This window comes from Chiloscyllium plagiosum, unplaced genomic scaffold (genome assembly GCF_037043375.1).
Source record: "Chiloscyllium plagiosum isolate Xiang-an unplaced genomic scaffold, Cpla_swu_hap1 HiC_scaffold_26, whole genome shotgun sequence".
NCBI classification, from domain to species: domain Eukaryota; kingdom Metazoa; phylum Chordata; class Chondrichthyes; order Orectolobiformes; family Hemiscylliidae; genus Chiloscyllium; species Chiloscyllium plagiosum.
In genome coordinates this window covers 22,672,402-22,687,249 of record NW_028270164.1, presented here as the reverse complement: position 1 = coordinate 22,687,249, position 14,848 = coordinate 22,672,402, and the positions used below count along the sequence as shown (strand labels likewise).

General features: G+C 41.8%; 1 protein-coding gene and 1 long non-coding RNA gene across 23 annotated transcripts in view; one reads left to right on the top strand and one right to left on the bottom strand.

The window, feature by feature from the left end:
• The window catches only part of LOC148145110 (uncharacterized), an 18,036-nt gene extending 17,919 nt beyond the window's left edge, over window positions 1-117 (bottom strand). The window contains exon 1 of the long non-coding RNA XR_015750931.1: window positions 2-117. This is a non-coding gene — a long non-coding RNA (uncharacterized LOC148145110). The remainder of the gene's footprint in view (window position 1) is intronic.
• LOC122563182 (uncharacterized) overlaps window positions 1-14,848 on the top strand; it is a 103,546-nt gene that overhangs the window by 33,868 nt on the left and 54,830 nt on the right. For 2 of the 22 annotated variants that reach the window (XR_015750930.1, XR_015750923.1), the window contains exon 3: window positions 8,434-8,643. The exons of the other annotated variants lie outside the window; for them this stretch is intronic. The gene's annotated coding sequence lies outside the window, so the exon portion shown is untranslated. The remainder of the gene's footprint in view (window positions 1-8,433; window positions 8,644-14,848) is intronic. 22 annotated transcript variants of the gene reach the window in all.

The following is a 14,848-nucleotide window of genomic DNA, read 5'->3' as shown; positions in this document are numbered from 1 at the left end:
CCTGTTTGCTGTTGTGAATTCCACATCGGCTCTGGTACATGTCCTCCCTCTGTTGACTGGACAGTTCCATGCAGACCCTTGGGCACGGTAGTGAGCAGGAGATGGAGACAATTCCTGTCACCTGGCCAGTTGGATATTTGATGTTAGAACATGAAGAGTGAGGAAAAAGTGAACATCCAGTTAATCCTATGATTGCAGCAATGATCAAATGTTCCATTCCAGGAGACAAAGCTTGAAAAGCTCAAAAAAAAAGTAGTTTTTGATGTGATCTGTTCACACAAGAACATTTGTGATAGTTAATTGATTTTGAATTAAATTTCATTTAATAACAAGTTTGTTGGAGCTTTGGCACCACATTGCCGCAACTTAAATATTATTTTATAGAAGGTACCACTATCTTCTGAACCGTTCCTTCCAATGTCAGTTGAACTGGAGTATGGGAACCACTGTTTGATAGAATGCAGGTGTATATATATATATATAGTGCTGAAGGATCTAGGGAAGGGGTGTTGTGTGCTGGCAGTTGCCAATCCAAGATTATTGTTTGCATCCTTCATAATCCTTCACCTTTTTAAAAATTTTCAAACCCTATATCTTCCATTGATCGAAACAGTCATGACCTAATGAACATGGTACGTACATTTCCTTGGTGTGGTTCGCTTGGTACCCTTAAGACACAGAATGCCTTAGCTGAACTGAGCTCACTCAGCACTGTGTAAGATATGAAGCAAAGGCTTGATTAGTTCCTGTGATCACGTATTTGCTGTATAAGTACTGATGTTCGGCTAGCAGCAGCCCTGTAATTTTTAAACACTTGGTTTTTGCTTTCTTTTACACGCCTGCAGAAATTAGTTAATAGGTTTTTCTGGTCTTCATCAAAAACCTGTAGAGTTTTGTTATGTATGAGTGATAAGAACAAACATCTCAAATCGGCATTCTCCTAGAAACTCAATATTTATAGGTAAATTTGTGTATACTTTGGGACTCCTGGGTTGCACATTTGATGTGATTAATGTTTCAGTTTACAGCACTATCATTATCAACAAGATCACAATTCATCTCTGACTGTGGCCTTTTTTTTTACTGTTTCACGGGTTATCTACATGGACCTGAGAGATCAGCTTGCGCATTGAATGTTCTGGAAATGCAGTTATGTGAACAAGTGGAGGATGGGGGCAGAGTTCATTTTGATACAATTTTTGGGTAGCTATTAGTTTAGTTGAATGTGTCAAGTGTTTTAAGACCAGATTTAAAACATTGATAGTTAGGAGTGAACCACAGACTAACAATCAGTCTTGTGCCAACTGAGAGATCCGTCAAAACAAAGGTCAACCCCAAAGCTGGAAAATAATTGATATTCTGCCTTTACACAGCACAGCAATTATCATTTAAGCAGTTAGAAGAAATTTTATGGGTGAGTAATCATCGTGTGATTGAATCAGTTGAAAGTGTTGAGATGCATAATAAACACGTGCATTTTCTCTCTTAAAATTTTCCTGCTGGCCACATGCCATTCTGATTATGAAAGCAAATGTGGAAAATTTAATAGATGTTCTAGTCACTTTATTTAAAGTAAACCTAAGGATTCCTTCTATTAGGAGTAAGGAGTAGGTACAGAGTTGTGTGGGGAAATTGACAAGTAGAGGCATTAATCTAATATTAGTCATAGGCATTTGGGTGTGAAAGCATAATGTTCCTGAAAAGGCTCTGGATGCAGGGTCAAGTTAAACTTTCGAGCCTCAGACTGACTGGTGTTTGTTATGTAGGTATAGATTAGATTAGATTAGATTACTTAGATTACTTACAGTGTGGAAACAGGCCCTTCGGCCCAACAAGTCCACACCGCCCCGCCGAAGCGCAACCCACCCATACCCCTACATTTACCCCTTACCTAACACTACGGGCAATTTTTAGCATGGCCAATTCACCTGACCTGCACATCTTTGGACTGTGGGAGGAAACCGGAGCACCCGGAGGAAACCCACGCAGACACGGGGAGAACGTGCAAACTCCACACAGTCAGTCGCCTGAGTCGGGAATTGAACCCGGGTCTCTGGCGCTGTGAGGCAGCAGTGCTAACCACTGTGCCACCATGCCGCCCGCAAATACCAGGGCAAATTTGAGATACAAATCAGCTGCAATCTCTTAGAATGATTGAGTACGTTTGAAGGACCTACTCCAGTTACTCCATCTACCACCCCCTGAAAAAAACCCAGTAAATTAAATCACCACAAGAAATGACTACCACAGGAAATGACATCACCAACCCAAAGAAACCCAAACATATAAATAGGAATTATCAGCAGTGCTTCACCCGGAGGCCCACTGAAAATATTACCTAGTAGGTTTGACAAAATGTCTGTCTGGAAATGAACCTTCCAGCTCAACAAGCAAACCTACATTCGGGATCTTCATCTGAGCTACAAATCTTCTCAAATCTCACCAGTTCTTATATTTCAGTAAAAATCACAGTTTGCATTTGGGTGCTTAAACTCGGATGACAGTTTGCGTAAATTGTGCTGTTTGACCATGCAGATGCTAAAATTTTTGCTGTACATTATATCCATCTTGCATTATCATCTTCCAAATATTCTTGCAGTCAAGAATGCCATGGACAAACCACGAAGCCATAACACACTCCTGTCCTATAATGCTGAGTTAAAAATGTATGGGATAATTCCCCAGTTGATGCTGATTTTGTTCAAAGTGCTTCCTTCATTCTAGGGAGCAGCTTTTTGGACACATTTCTACTATAATTAATATTAGTGTGCCCTTTTCAGCTTCTGCAGCTAAACACGCATGCTGCGTAGGACCTCTTTTCCAGCAAACAGTTCCCTGGGTATAACTGGGGGCCCACCTTAGATGCGTAATTGACCCAGGCTAGTGAACCAGAGTCTCAGTATGACCCATTTATAGCAGGAGGAAGAGGAAAATCCAGGTCAGTTTTCTGGAAAACAGATCAAGCTTGTACACGATCTATTTGTCTAGCTGTGATGGTTGGATGAAAATCGCATCTGTAAATACTGGGGGTAGTCCACTCAACTTTTGTTCTTTTTCCTGCACAATAGCTTGATGTAAGTTATTTTGTTCATTATTTTACTGATTTCGTTTTGAAAATAATGACTTTAAAGGTACTTTCTAGAAATATTTGACAGTCTGACACGGAGTCAGTCTGTCCAGTTTCAAAGTGATAGTAAAATTGCTTGCTTGATTTTACTGCTTATAAGTACCAATATGTGCTAACGCTTCATATGCTACTGATTGATTGAATAGAATCGTTGTATCGCAGCTGGCGTCTGTATTATCAGGAAAATTGCATTTATTCTGGAACCCATAACCAAATACTTAAACCATGGACTCTATCAACATGTGTTGCATACTTGACAAACTAATGTTGCTAAATCAAGGGTTGGCAAAGTAATATCTGATGAATGTCTTTGCTTTCCTGTTCCTGATGAAGGGCTCCGGCCCAAAATGTCAATTTTCCTGCTCCTCGGATGCTGCCTGAGCTGCTGCGCTTTTCCAACAACACACACTCAACTCTGATCGCCAGCATCTGCAGAACTCACTGTCTCCTAATATAATTTTGTGTGCCCTCCCGTAATGGGTCTCTCTGCATTCAGCCACAAATCGTACATAAATGTTGACTGGTGGGAAAGGGCAAGGACCTGGCATCACATTATATTACATTTCCAACCCTGACCGTTCTATGGCTTTGCCATTAAATTCAACTCCGTTTAACACTTAATTTACTGCAAACGAGATGCTTGAATTCCCCATGGGATTTCTGATATTCCCCATTCTATAACCCATCTTCACTTTTTTCACTTTGCTCAACCATCTTTCCTGCCAACCCATTGAAAAGGCTGCACCATTTCAAAGCTCAATGCAATGGTGTAGTGGGAACCTGACTTTAGTTTGACTTGACACTTTGGATAAAATTTGTAGCTCAGGTTGTGGATCAGGTTGTCGGTCTGCTCGCTGAGCTTTACCAGAGGCTTACTGATGATGTTATCAAGCATGCTGATGAAACGTCTGAGAACTAACCCACCAGCTCAGCGAGCAAACCGACAATCTGACTTCCAAATGCCTTTCCCCGTACTTGTCCTTAGCTTCTAACCAGAGGCTATTCATAGTGATGAATGCAGTTGCTGATTATTTGGCAGGAAGTGCAACTCCACAATCTAACATCAAGGCACGAACCAAATTACTATGCATGATAAAGGGTGACTGTGAATAGGACAGTTGAAACACAGAATTCTATTGCAGTAAGTGCATATTACAGTTTCAATATGTGGAACTTGTTTGTATATTTGTTACTAAGCTTGAGTTGTTATGCTTGCACTATTTTTGGTGCGCAAAGTTAATTGAAGTATATGCAGTTCCTATTAATGTTAAGAAATGTAAAAAAGGTCGTTGAGTTGTGGGCTGCAGAATTTGCCAAGAAACTTTTCCAGGAGAGCACTGTAGGAATACAGAGGGAAGGAGGTCATATGTTTCTTTTAGAGCATCAAGTCAGTTGAGTTCCCATTGTGCCACTGCATTGAGCTTTAAAATGGTGCAGCCTATTCATTGGGTTGGCAGAGGAACATGGTTGAGCAAAGTGGAAAAAGTGAAGATGGGTTATAGAGTGGGGAAAATCAGAAATCCCTGGGGGATTCAAGCATCTTGTTTGCAGTAAAGTAAGTTATTCTGTGTTAAAGGAGTTAAATGTAATGGCAAAGGCATAGGACTAACAGGGTTGGAAATGTAATATAATGTGATGCCAGGTCCTTGCCCTTTCCCACCCGTCAATGTTTATATGCTATTTGTGGCTGAATGCAAAGAGACCTGGTATGGGTGGGCACATGAAATTAGATTAGATTCCCTACAGTGTGGAAACAGGCCCTTTGGCCCAACAAGTCCACGTCAACCAAACAATCCAAACTAATCTAGTCCCATTTTCCAGCACTGGGCCCATATCCCTCTAAATCCTTCCTATTCATATACCCATCCAGATGCCTTTTAAATGTTGCAATTGTACCAGCCTCCACCACTTGCTGTGACAGCTCATTCCATACACACACCACCCTCTGTGTGAAAAGGTTGCTCTTTACGTCCCTTTTAAGTCTTTCCCCTCTTACCCTATACCTATGCCCTCCATTTATTATTACTTGGAATTTAACAATTTAAAGAAAACTGTTCATTCTGCGGTCTGACTCTGTTTAATCTGAAACACACAGAGCTGGGGAAATGCTGGAGATCTGGCAGTGCCTGTGGAGGGAAAAACAATAATTTAATGTTTTGGGTTTGGTATAACTCTTCTCCAGAACCATTAGGGTTTGGAAACTGGAGATTGTTTTTCATACTTTTCCTCTGAGCCTCCATAATCATGTATTTTATTCACTCCTCCTACTTTGCTAAAAGAAAGAAAAGGTGGTTAATTGTGGCGAGAGAGAATTTTAAATTTGTGGAAAGGAGAAAACCAGTTCTCTCTACTGAGAGCAAAGTAAACAAGACACCTACAAGAAATGGTCTGGGGGGGGGGGGAGGGGTGTGTACAGAATGTAAGAGAAATGGAGGGGAGTCATCATGCTATCTAGCTCTGAAGTTGTGGAATTCAGTAGTGAGTGCAAAAAACTGTAAAGTACCTACATGGAAAATGTGGTGGTATTCCTCAAGTTTGCACCTTGTGCTTTATTTTGTAACATTGCTGCAGGCCAAGGACAGAGAGAGAGAGTAACATGAGCGCAAGGTGGTTTATTGAAATGGCAAGCAACTGGAATGTCAGTCATTCCTACAGACAGAGTGGGAGTGTTCCAGAAAGTGGTCACTGTGCCTGCTTTTGCCAAATGAAAGAAACTGCACTATGAGCAGTGAATACAGTAGATTAGATTAAAAGATTGGGGTAAACCACTGCTTCAGCTGCAAGGTACATTTGAGACCTTGGACAGTGATGAGGGAGGAGGTAAATTGTCAAGTGTGACACCTTCTTCTGCAGTTGCGTGGAAAGGTGCCATGGGTTGTTGGAAAGTATGAGGAACAATGGAGGAGTGGACCAGGGTGTCACAGTAAGAACAGACCCTGTGGATTGCTGATTGTGGAGGGGAAACAAAGATGTTTTGTGGCAGCCACCTGCTGGAAGTGGAAGATTATCTTCGAATGTGGAGACTAGTGGGGTGGAAAGTAGTGACAAGGAGAACCCTATCGTCCTCCAGGGATGCAGGGAAAGGGGGCAGGACTGATATGTGGGAGATGAGTTAGATACAGCTGAGGGCATCGTCTACTGCAGTATGTGGATTGGAATCCTCAGTTGAGGAAAAAATGGGGTCATACTGGAGGCACCTTTGTAGGATGTGACATGTCAGAACAGATATGACAGAGAAACTAGGAGAATGAAATGGAATCCTAGCAGGAAATAGGTTATGAGGATATATAGTCAAGGTGACTATAGGAGTCTATGGGCTTCAGTAAGATATTGATAGACAGCCTATCCCCAGAAATGGAAACGGTGAAGTCAAAGAAGGGAAAAGTCAGAATTGGACCAGGTAACCTTTAACTCTGATATCTTGAGTCTTAAAGTTTGTTGAATGAAGTTTCAATATTAAGGACTTGGCAGGACGAGGATTCAAAGTCAGAAGCAAGCAGACATGAGTGATAATTCATTGAGTGAATTAAATCTTTTATTATCAACTGAGTCAGAATTACAATTCTAAGAATTTTATGTTTTTAATGTATTAGTTTATGGAGTGTTGGGGAGGGGGTCAAATTGATGCAAAACAGTTCATTTTCTTGGTATTGTGATTCATACTTTTCATTATTTTTGTTTAGGAAACACTTTGCGGCTTGGTAGAATTTTTTCTCTGCTAAGGCTTATTAATGGGAACTTGCATTTTAAATTTATAGAAAATACAACGTAAATGGATTGTTTGGCCATATTGATATTTATTCTTTATTTCCATGGTAGTTGTCATCTCAGACAGCTGTGCTATTTAGATATCCTGTCAGTCCCCTCTTCTTCAAATAAAGATCTAATCACTTTAAATACTCAATCAATTCAACAGTGCATTCCATAGCCTCTCAAATATCTTTTTAATATTGTAGAGTTTTTTCCTGCCCTCTGTACGATGGTTCCAGCTACTCTACCCGATTCCTTCAGAAAGTTATTCATCTCTAACAAATCTTCTCAACACCTCTTTTCAGTCATGAGAAGTGTACAGATTTTCAAGCCTTTCTTCGTATGTCGAGTTCCTTATACCAGACCACGTCAGAGTGAATCATCTTTTATGACTGCTGGCTGAACCTAAAAATGGGTAGAGGGATCACTGTGTTCAGCTAACCTATACCCCTTTGATGAAATGCTAGCAGCTTCATACTGTCTGCTCATTCGAATGATTTTTTTTATGTGCCGATTATGCTAACCTACTGTTCACTGGCTGCAAGCATCAGCAGGGGACCAAAATGTTAACTTGCTAGCAGCACTTAAAGCTAGTATGTGTCAGTTAGCGGAGATGTGTTATGGCTGCATCAGATGCTGACAGTCATGCAAGAGAGGCATTTGACCCATGACATAGTAAAGAAAGGCACATTAGATAGAGTATGTAAGATTTTTGGGTGCAATTTATTCATAAGACCCAATTTAATTACAATTATAACTGAATTTGAGAGCCGATCTAAAAAGTTACTCATCCTGATTTTGGTTACAAGACCCATTCCAGGTGAAGATATGTTTTTATGATTTGAGAATTTATTAAGCTTATCATAACCAGTCCAAAGGAAATAATTTTTAATGAAAACAGCAGTTTTCAGCCTGTCCAGTTCAGGATACTAGTTTGTGACACTGTTGACTAGGCACTGTGCTCTTGTTATCTGAAGATGATGTTCTATGTTCAGTCTTCCTCCTCTGTGCACTAAACATCTAGAATCGATGCTTATTAACCTTTGGTAACCACCACCCGCTGTCTATAATCCGATGCACCTCAACTCTGACTGTGAACTGTTTATTCCACAAATAAGCCATTCTTGGATTGACTAAATAATTATGCCCAATTTTTGATTTTGTTTTTAAAGTAAAGATCACCTTTGAACATGTCATGTTATCTTCCAGTGATTACCTATATTGCAAATGTACAAACTTTATACATCTAAAAAGATTAAAACCACAAAAAGACTCTCTAAGAACTAATATAGATACACCATAGGCCTGTTACAATGTTCTAACATCTTTCAGTAAAAGTCATTCATCTGAATGTATTTCCACATTTGTTACCTTAAGTTACATTAATTTGAGCCATAAAACATCAATTGAAACATAAACCAAGGACCTTACTTTTGACCTAAGTCAAATAATTTTCTTCTTTACAACTAACCCTAATCAAGCAAAACATTATTTAATTCCTCACTTGTTTAATCAAGTCAAAATGATTAATTATTGAAAACAACTCTATCCTACAGAATGGTCTCCACAGTGTGTTGATGCCCCACTGGAGCCCTTGCTGGAGGAGGTGAAATGAGGGAAGGTGCTCAATATCTGCAGGGAGCCAGAAAGTCATCTAGAGATAAATTAGGAAAGCAATGGTAGCAATTGTGGTTAGTACAAGAAGTCAAGCCCTGAAGACCTAGAAACTGTGCCACAAGAAATCGGTGACCTCACGTGTAGTCAAGGTCAGTTAATACATTTTGAAATACCATGTCCTAGCAGCTGCAATAATAATTTCGCTGCTCAAATCTTCACATCATTTTTGGTTAAATGTGAATCGTGCACCTCCAGCTTCAATCTCTACATCACAATCTCACCCTGCTACCTTTTCCCTTTCACATACTGAAGAAGTACACTTTGGTCAGGTAGTGAAGGAAAACTGTGAAGAGATTAATAATGATGACATAATAGCACTCAATTTCACATAACCATCAACTCAGATACTGACACTGCGCATAACCAAGAGGATAAATTAGAAGCGGGATGTGCACACAGTGAGAACTGGTTCCTACACTAGCTGCAGTCTACTTGTGCCTGAAGGTAACAATAGTACCAGCTCATTGAAAGTTAGAATCGCACAAGGGTACTGCTGCAGAGGGCATAAATGTGTGCCTCGATTGGCAATCTCCAGCAGAATGCTGATTGATATTCATAGCAAAATGTTTGGTGCATTGGGAAAACTGCCAGGAAACTTGTAGTCAATGTCAAGCAGTTCAGAGGAGTTTAGTGCCAACTTGGCACATAGCTGCGGTCCGCAGAATCAGAGTGGTTTCCAACTCCATTCACATTCTTCTGGACCCACCCATAATGCAGTGTCGGATGGATCATCCTTTGCAACGCAAACAGCAACACAACACTGGAGTGCTGCAGTGCAAGCTCAGACTTTTGTCATGGATGGTCACCTTGCTTACAAAGAAGTTTCCAGGCTATCACGGCAAATTCTCAAACAGTTTATTAAGACTGATGGAGATCCATTCCAACGACTCCAAACAACACAATGCAGCTGTCTCTCAGGATAATTGCTTTTTCCATCCACCCCTAACACTCTGCTTGTGTCCTCGCTTTTGTCTGAAAGTCAGTCAAACCCAGAGTGATGCTCCCCTCACTGCCTTGCCAAATGATGCAGTCTGTATCCAGGCCTTATAGGCCCAGAATTGTTTAATGTTATCTTTAAAGAGCATTTGCAATGTCTTCCCCTGAGAGTTAGTCTGCACAGCAAAAATACTGAGTGGTATTTCTGGAATACACTCGGAGTTAAGGTTAGTCATCCAATTGTAAAAATATCTGCTCCTCTCCAGAACCTTTCGATTTATAAGTATAATGACCAGGAGAAAGTGAGGACTGCAGATGTTGGAGAGTCAAAGCTGATAAAGCATGGTGCTGGAAAAAGCACAGCAGGTCAGGCAGTATCCGAGGATCAAGACAGTCGACGTTTTGGGCTAACCCTTCTTCAGTTTGGGGAGGGGGAAGGGGCTGAAAGATAAATGGAGGGCTGGGACGAGGGGAAAAGTAGGTGGGTGACAATAGGAGGATGAAGGTAAGAGGTGGTGATAGGTCGGTGCGAAGTGAGATGAATAGGTAGGTCAGGTGAAATGTGTGGCTGTATATATCAGGAAAAGATCGACAAATTGGGTTTCTTAGCTCTTGAAGAAAGGCTAAGAGATGACACAAACAAGTCTTGAAAATTATTGAAAGTTTTGTTAGAGTGGATATAGAATGAATGCTCCTTCTTGAAGGGAAGAATATAATTTAAGGTAATGAATGTTTAAGAGCAGTTTTGCTAGTGATGCACAAATTTGTCCCTCTGAGACAGGTAAGGAGGGGTAAGATTAGGGAGCCTTTGATGACAAGAACAGAGGAGGTTCTCCTCAAAAGGGAAAAAGGCAGCTTACACAAGGTGGAGGAAACCAGGATCTAGCATAGCATTAGAGGATTACAGGCTTAATAGAAAGGAACTCAGAAATGGACTGAGAGCCAGGAGGGGGCACGAAAAAGGCTTGGCAGGAAGGATTAGGGAGAACCCAATGGCATTTTACACATACATGAGGAATAAGAGAATGATCAGGGAAGGTAGGGCCGATCAGGGATAGTGTAGGGAACTTGTGCGTGGAGTCTGAGCAGATAGGGGAAGCCCTAAATGAGTTTTTTGCTTCGGTTTTCACGAAGGAAAGGGACCTTGTTGCAAATGAGAACTTTGAGGAGCTGGGATACAGGCTTGAACAGATCAAGATTGATGAAATTGATGTATTGGAAATTTTGGCAAACATTTAAAATTGTTAAGTTCCCAGGGTTAGACCAGTTTTATCCTAGGTTGCTCCGGGATGCGAGAAAGGAGGTTGCTAAGCCACTGGCAAAGATCTTTGCTTCCTCACTCTCCATGGGAGTCATACCGGAGGATTGGAAGGAGGCGAATGTGTTCCTCTTTTCAGGAAATGTAATAGGGAAATCCCTGACGATTACAGACCAATCAGTCTTAGGTCTGTGGTCAGCAAGGTTTTGGAAAGAATTCTGAGGGATAGGGATTTATGACTATTTGGAAAGGCATAGCGTGATTAAAGGCAGTCAGCATGGTTTTGCGAGGGGAAGATCATGCCTAACTAATCTTATTGAGTTCTTTGAGGAGGTGACAAGATAGGTTGAGCAGTGGATGTGGTTTATATGGATTCAGCAAAGCATTTGATAAGGTGGTAGGCTTATGCGGAAAGTCAGGAGGCATGGGATAGAGGGAAATCTGGCCAATTGGATAGAAAACTGGCTAACCGGTCGAAGTCAGAGAGTGGTGGTAGATGGTAAATATTCAGCCTGGAGCCCAGTTACAAGTGGAGTTCCGCAGGGATCAGTTCTGGGTCCTCTGCTGTTCGTAATTTTTATTAATGACTTGGATGAGGGAGTCGAAGGGTGGGTCAGTAAATTTGCAGATGATACGAAGATTGGTGGAGTTGTGGATAGTGAGGAGGGCTCTTGTCGACTGAAAAAGGACTTGGATATGATACAGAGCTGGGCTGAGGAGTGGCAGATGGAGTTCAACCCTGCCAAGTGTGAGGTTGTCCATTTTGGAAAGACAAATAAGAATGCGGAATACAGGGTTAACGGTAGGGTTCTTAGTGAGGTGGAGGAACAGAGGGATCTTGGGGTCTATGTTCATAGGTCTTTGAAAGTTGCCACTCAGGTGGATAGAGCTTGTAAGAAGGCCTATGGTGTATTAGCGTTCATTAGCAGAGGGATTGAATTCAAGAGTCGTGAAGTGATGTTGCAATTGTACAGGACTTTGGTTAGGCCACATTTGGAGTACTGTGTGCAGTTCTGGTCGCCTCACTTTAGGAAAGATGTGGAAGCTTCGGAGAGGGTGCAGAGAAGATTTACCAGGATGTTGCCTGGAATGGAGAATAGGTCGTACGAGGATAGGTTGAGAGTGCTAGGCCTTTTCTCGTTGGAACGGCGAAGGATGAGGGGTGACTTGATAGAGATTTATAAGATGATCAGAGGAATAGATACAGTAGACAGTCAGAAACTTTTTCCCCGGGTACAACAGAGTGTTACAAGGGGACATAAATTTAAGGTGAAGGGTGGAAGGTATAGGGGAGATGTCAGGGGTGGGTTCTTTACCCAGAGAGTGGTGGGGGCATGGAATGCGCTGCCTGTGGGAGTGGTAGAGTCAGAATCTTTGGTGACCTTTAAGCGGCAATTGGATAGGTACATGGATGGGTGCTTAAGCTAGGACAAATGTTCGGCACAACATCGTGGGCCAAAGGGCCTGTTCTGTGCTGTATTGTTCTATGTTCTATGTTCCCCATGGTAAGCTCATTTATAAAGTTAGGAGGTATGGGATACAGGGAGATTTGGCTCTCTGGATTCTGAATTGGTTGACTGACAGAAGGCAGAGAGTGGTTGTAGATGGAAAGTATTCTGCCTGGAGGTCAGTGGTAAATGGTGTCCTGCAGGGCTCTGTTCTTGAGCCTCTGCTCTTTGTCGTTTTTATAAATGACTTCGATAAGGAGATTGAGGGGTGGGTTAGTAAATTTGCAGATGACACAAAGGTTGGAGGTGCCGTTGATAGTATCGAGTGCTATTGCAGGCTGCAGCGTGACATAGACAGGATGCAGAGCTGTGCTGAGAAATGGCAGATGGATACATGCAAAGTGACGCATTTTGGAAGGTCGAACTTGAATGCTGAATATGGGATTAAAGAAAGGATTTTTGGTAGTTTGGAAGAATAGAGGGATCTTGGTGTTCAAGTACATAGATCCTTCAAAGTTGCTACCCAAGTGGATAGGGTTGTTAAGAAAGCATATGGTGTTTTGGTTTTCATTAACGGGGGATTGAGTTTAAGAGCCGCGAGGTTTTGCTACAGCTCTACAAATCCCCGGTGACACCACACTTGGAATATTGTGCAAAGTTAAAAATCGCACAACACCAGGTTATAGTCCAACATGTTTAATTGGAAGCACACTAGCTTTCGGAGCGTCGCTCCTTCATCAGGTGGTAGTGGGACTACCACCTGATGAAGGAGCGACGCTCCGAAAGCAAGTGTGCTTCCAATTAAACCTGTTGGACTATAACCTGGTGTTGTGATTTTTTTAACTTTGTACACCCCAGTCCAACACTGGCATCTCCAAATCATGGAATATTGTGTCCAGTTCTGGTCGCCCTCCTATAGGAAAGATAGAGGTTTTGGAGAGGGTGCAAAGAAGGTTTACCAGGATGCTGCCTGGACTGGAAGGCTTGTCTTATGAAGAGAGGTTGACTAAGTTCGGACTTTTCTCTCTAGAGAGAAGGAGGAAGAGAGGTGACCTGATTGAGGTATACAAGGTAATGAGAGGCATTGATAGAGTCAATAGCCAGAGACTTTTCCCCAGGGCAGGACTGACTGGTACGAGGGGTCGTAGTTTTAAGATATTAGGAGGAAGGTATAGAGGAGATGTAAGAGGTAGGTTCTTTACACAGATAGTTGTGAATGCATGGAATGCGTTGCCAGCGGTGGTAGTGGAAGCAGAGACTTTAGGGACATGCACCTGGACAGCAGTGAATTAAGGGGTGCTTAGGTTAGGTTATTTTATTTTACATTATAATAATCCTCAGCACAACATCGTGGGCCGAAGGGCCTGTTCTGTGCTGTACTTTTTTCTATGTTCTATGTTCTAATGTGATAGTCACCAGAAATTCCATTAGAGAATCTCACCCAAAGCGCGGTGAGAATTTGGAACTTGCTACCACCGAGGAAGAATTTACATGGGAAAGCTTGACAAGCACATGAAAGTGAAGTAAGTTAAGGGTTACAGTGATAGATTTAGGGGAAGAAAGTTGGGAGGAAGCTCAAGTGGAGCATAAATTGCAGCAGGAACGGTTTTGAAGGAATTGATATACAATTCAGAAACAAAATTGTCAATCTATAGAATTTTCTCCATGATGGGCAAACACATACATAAGACAAGTATCAAGGCAAGGCACTGGATTATTTATATACTTTCCGATACAATATGGCATGATTCACTTGAAGTTTGATTTGGAATTTGAGGGCTCCTTCTTGTTCTCACGCTTGAACATCTACGTTTGCAGTAACTCCACCATTTGGTATCCGTGCCATCAGCTACCTCAGGCCTAAGCAGTGGAATTTGCTATCTAAATCTCTCCAGTTCCACCTCCATTTATTTTATTTAGGAGTCTAATTTAAAACCCATCTCTTTGACCTAGATTTTCATTAGATGCCCTCCTTATGTGGCTCAGTATCATGTTTACAGACACTGCTAATGCTGTTCTTGCCCTGCTGTGAAGCCACAGGTTCATCTGTGATACATCACTGTCAGCATTTCCTTTGTGAGACTGGTGCGTTGTGCATAGTCTCCCTCATTGAGGGTAAGATGGGAGATTTTTGTTCCTTGAAGATCCTGGGCGGATGTTGATTTCCTGCTGAGCCCTCCTTCTTCCCACTCTTTAAGCAGTTTGCCTATCTACTTCTGCACTCCTCTCTGACCATACTCTTGTGAGACTCTAACATTCAGCAGACTGATACCAGTGCATCTTTGGTCCCTGCCCTAACTGTATTTGACTCATGCCCAGTGTCTCCATGCAGATCCTGTCTCTAGTCTATCCTCTCAGTTATGTGCAATGTCCATGACTGAGCTGATGATTGATAGAAACTACAGGCACCCATGATCGGGATCAGTGGTCTGAACAGTGCTCTTGAAATGAGAACCATGTGCCGCACCTGTCCCTGTCAACTTCAGAGTTTTGAACTGCATGATAACACTTCAACAGTTCTACTGATTCACCAGAAACCTGTAGATAACTAACTTAGCAATGGCTGGTGATCTCTTTTTTAAGTACAGCAGGTGGATGGAGTGGTTGAGTTAATGAGGTGTTTCTGTTGCAGACTGAACTCTGTGAGGGCAT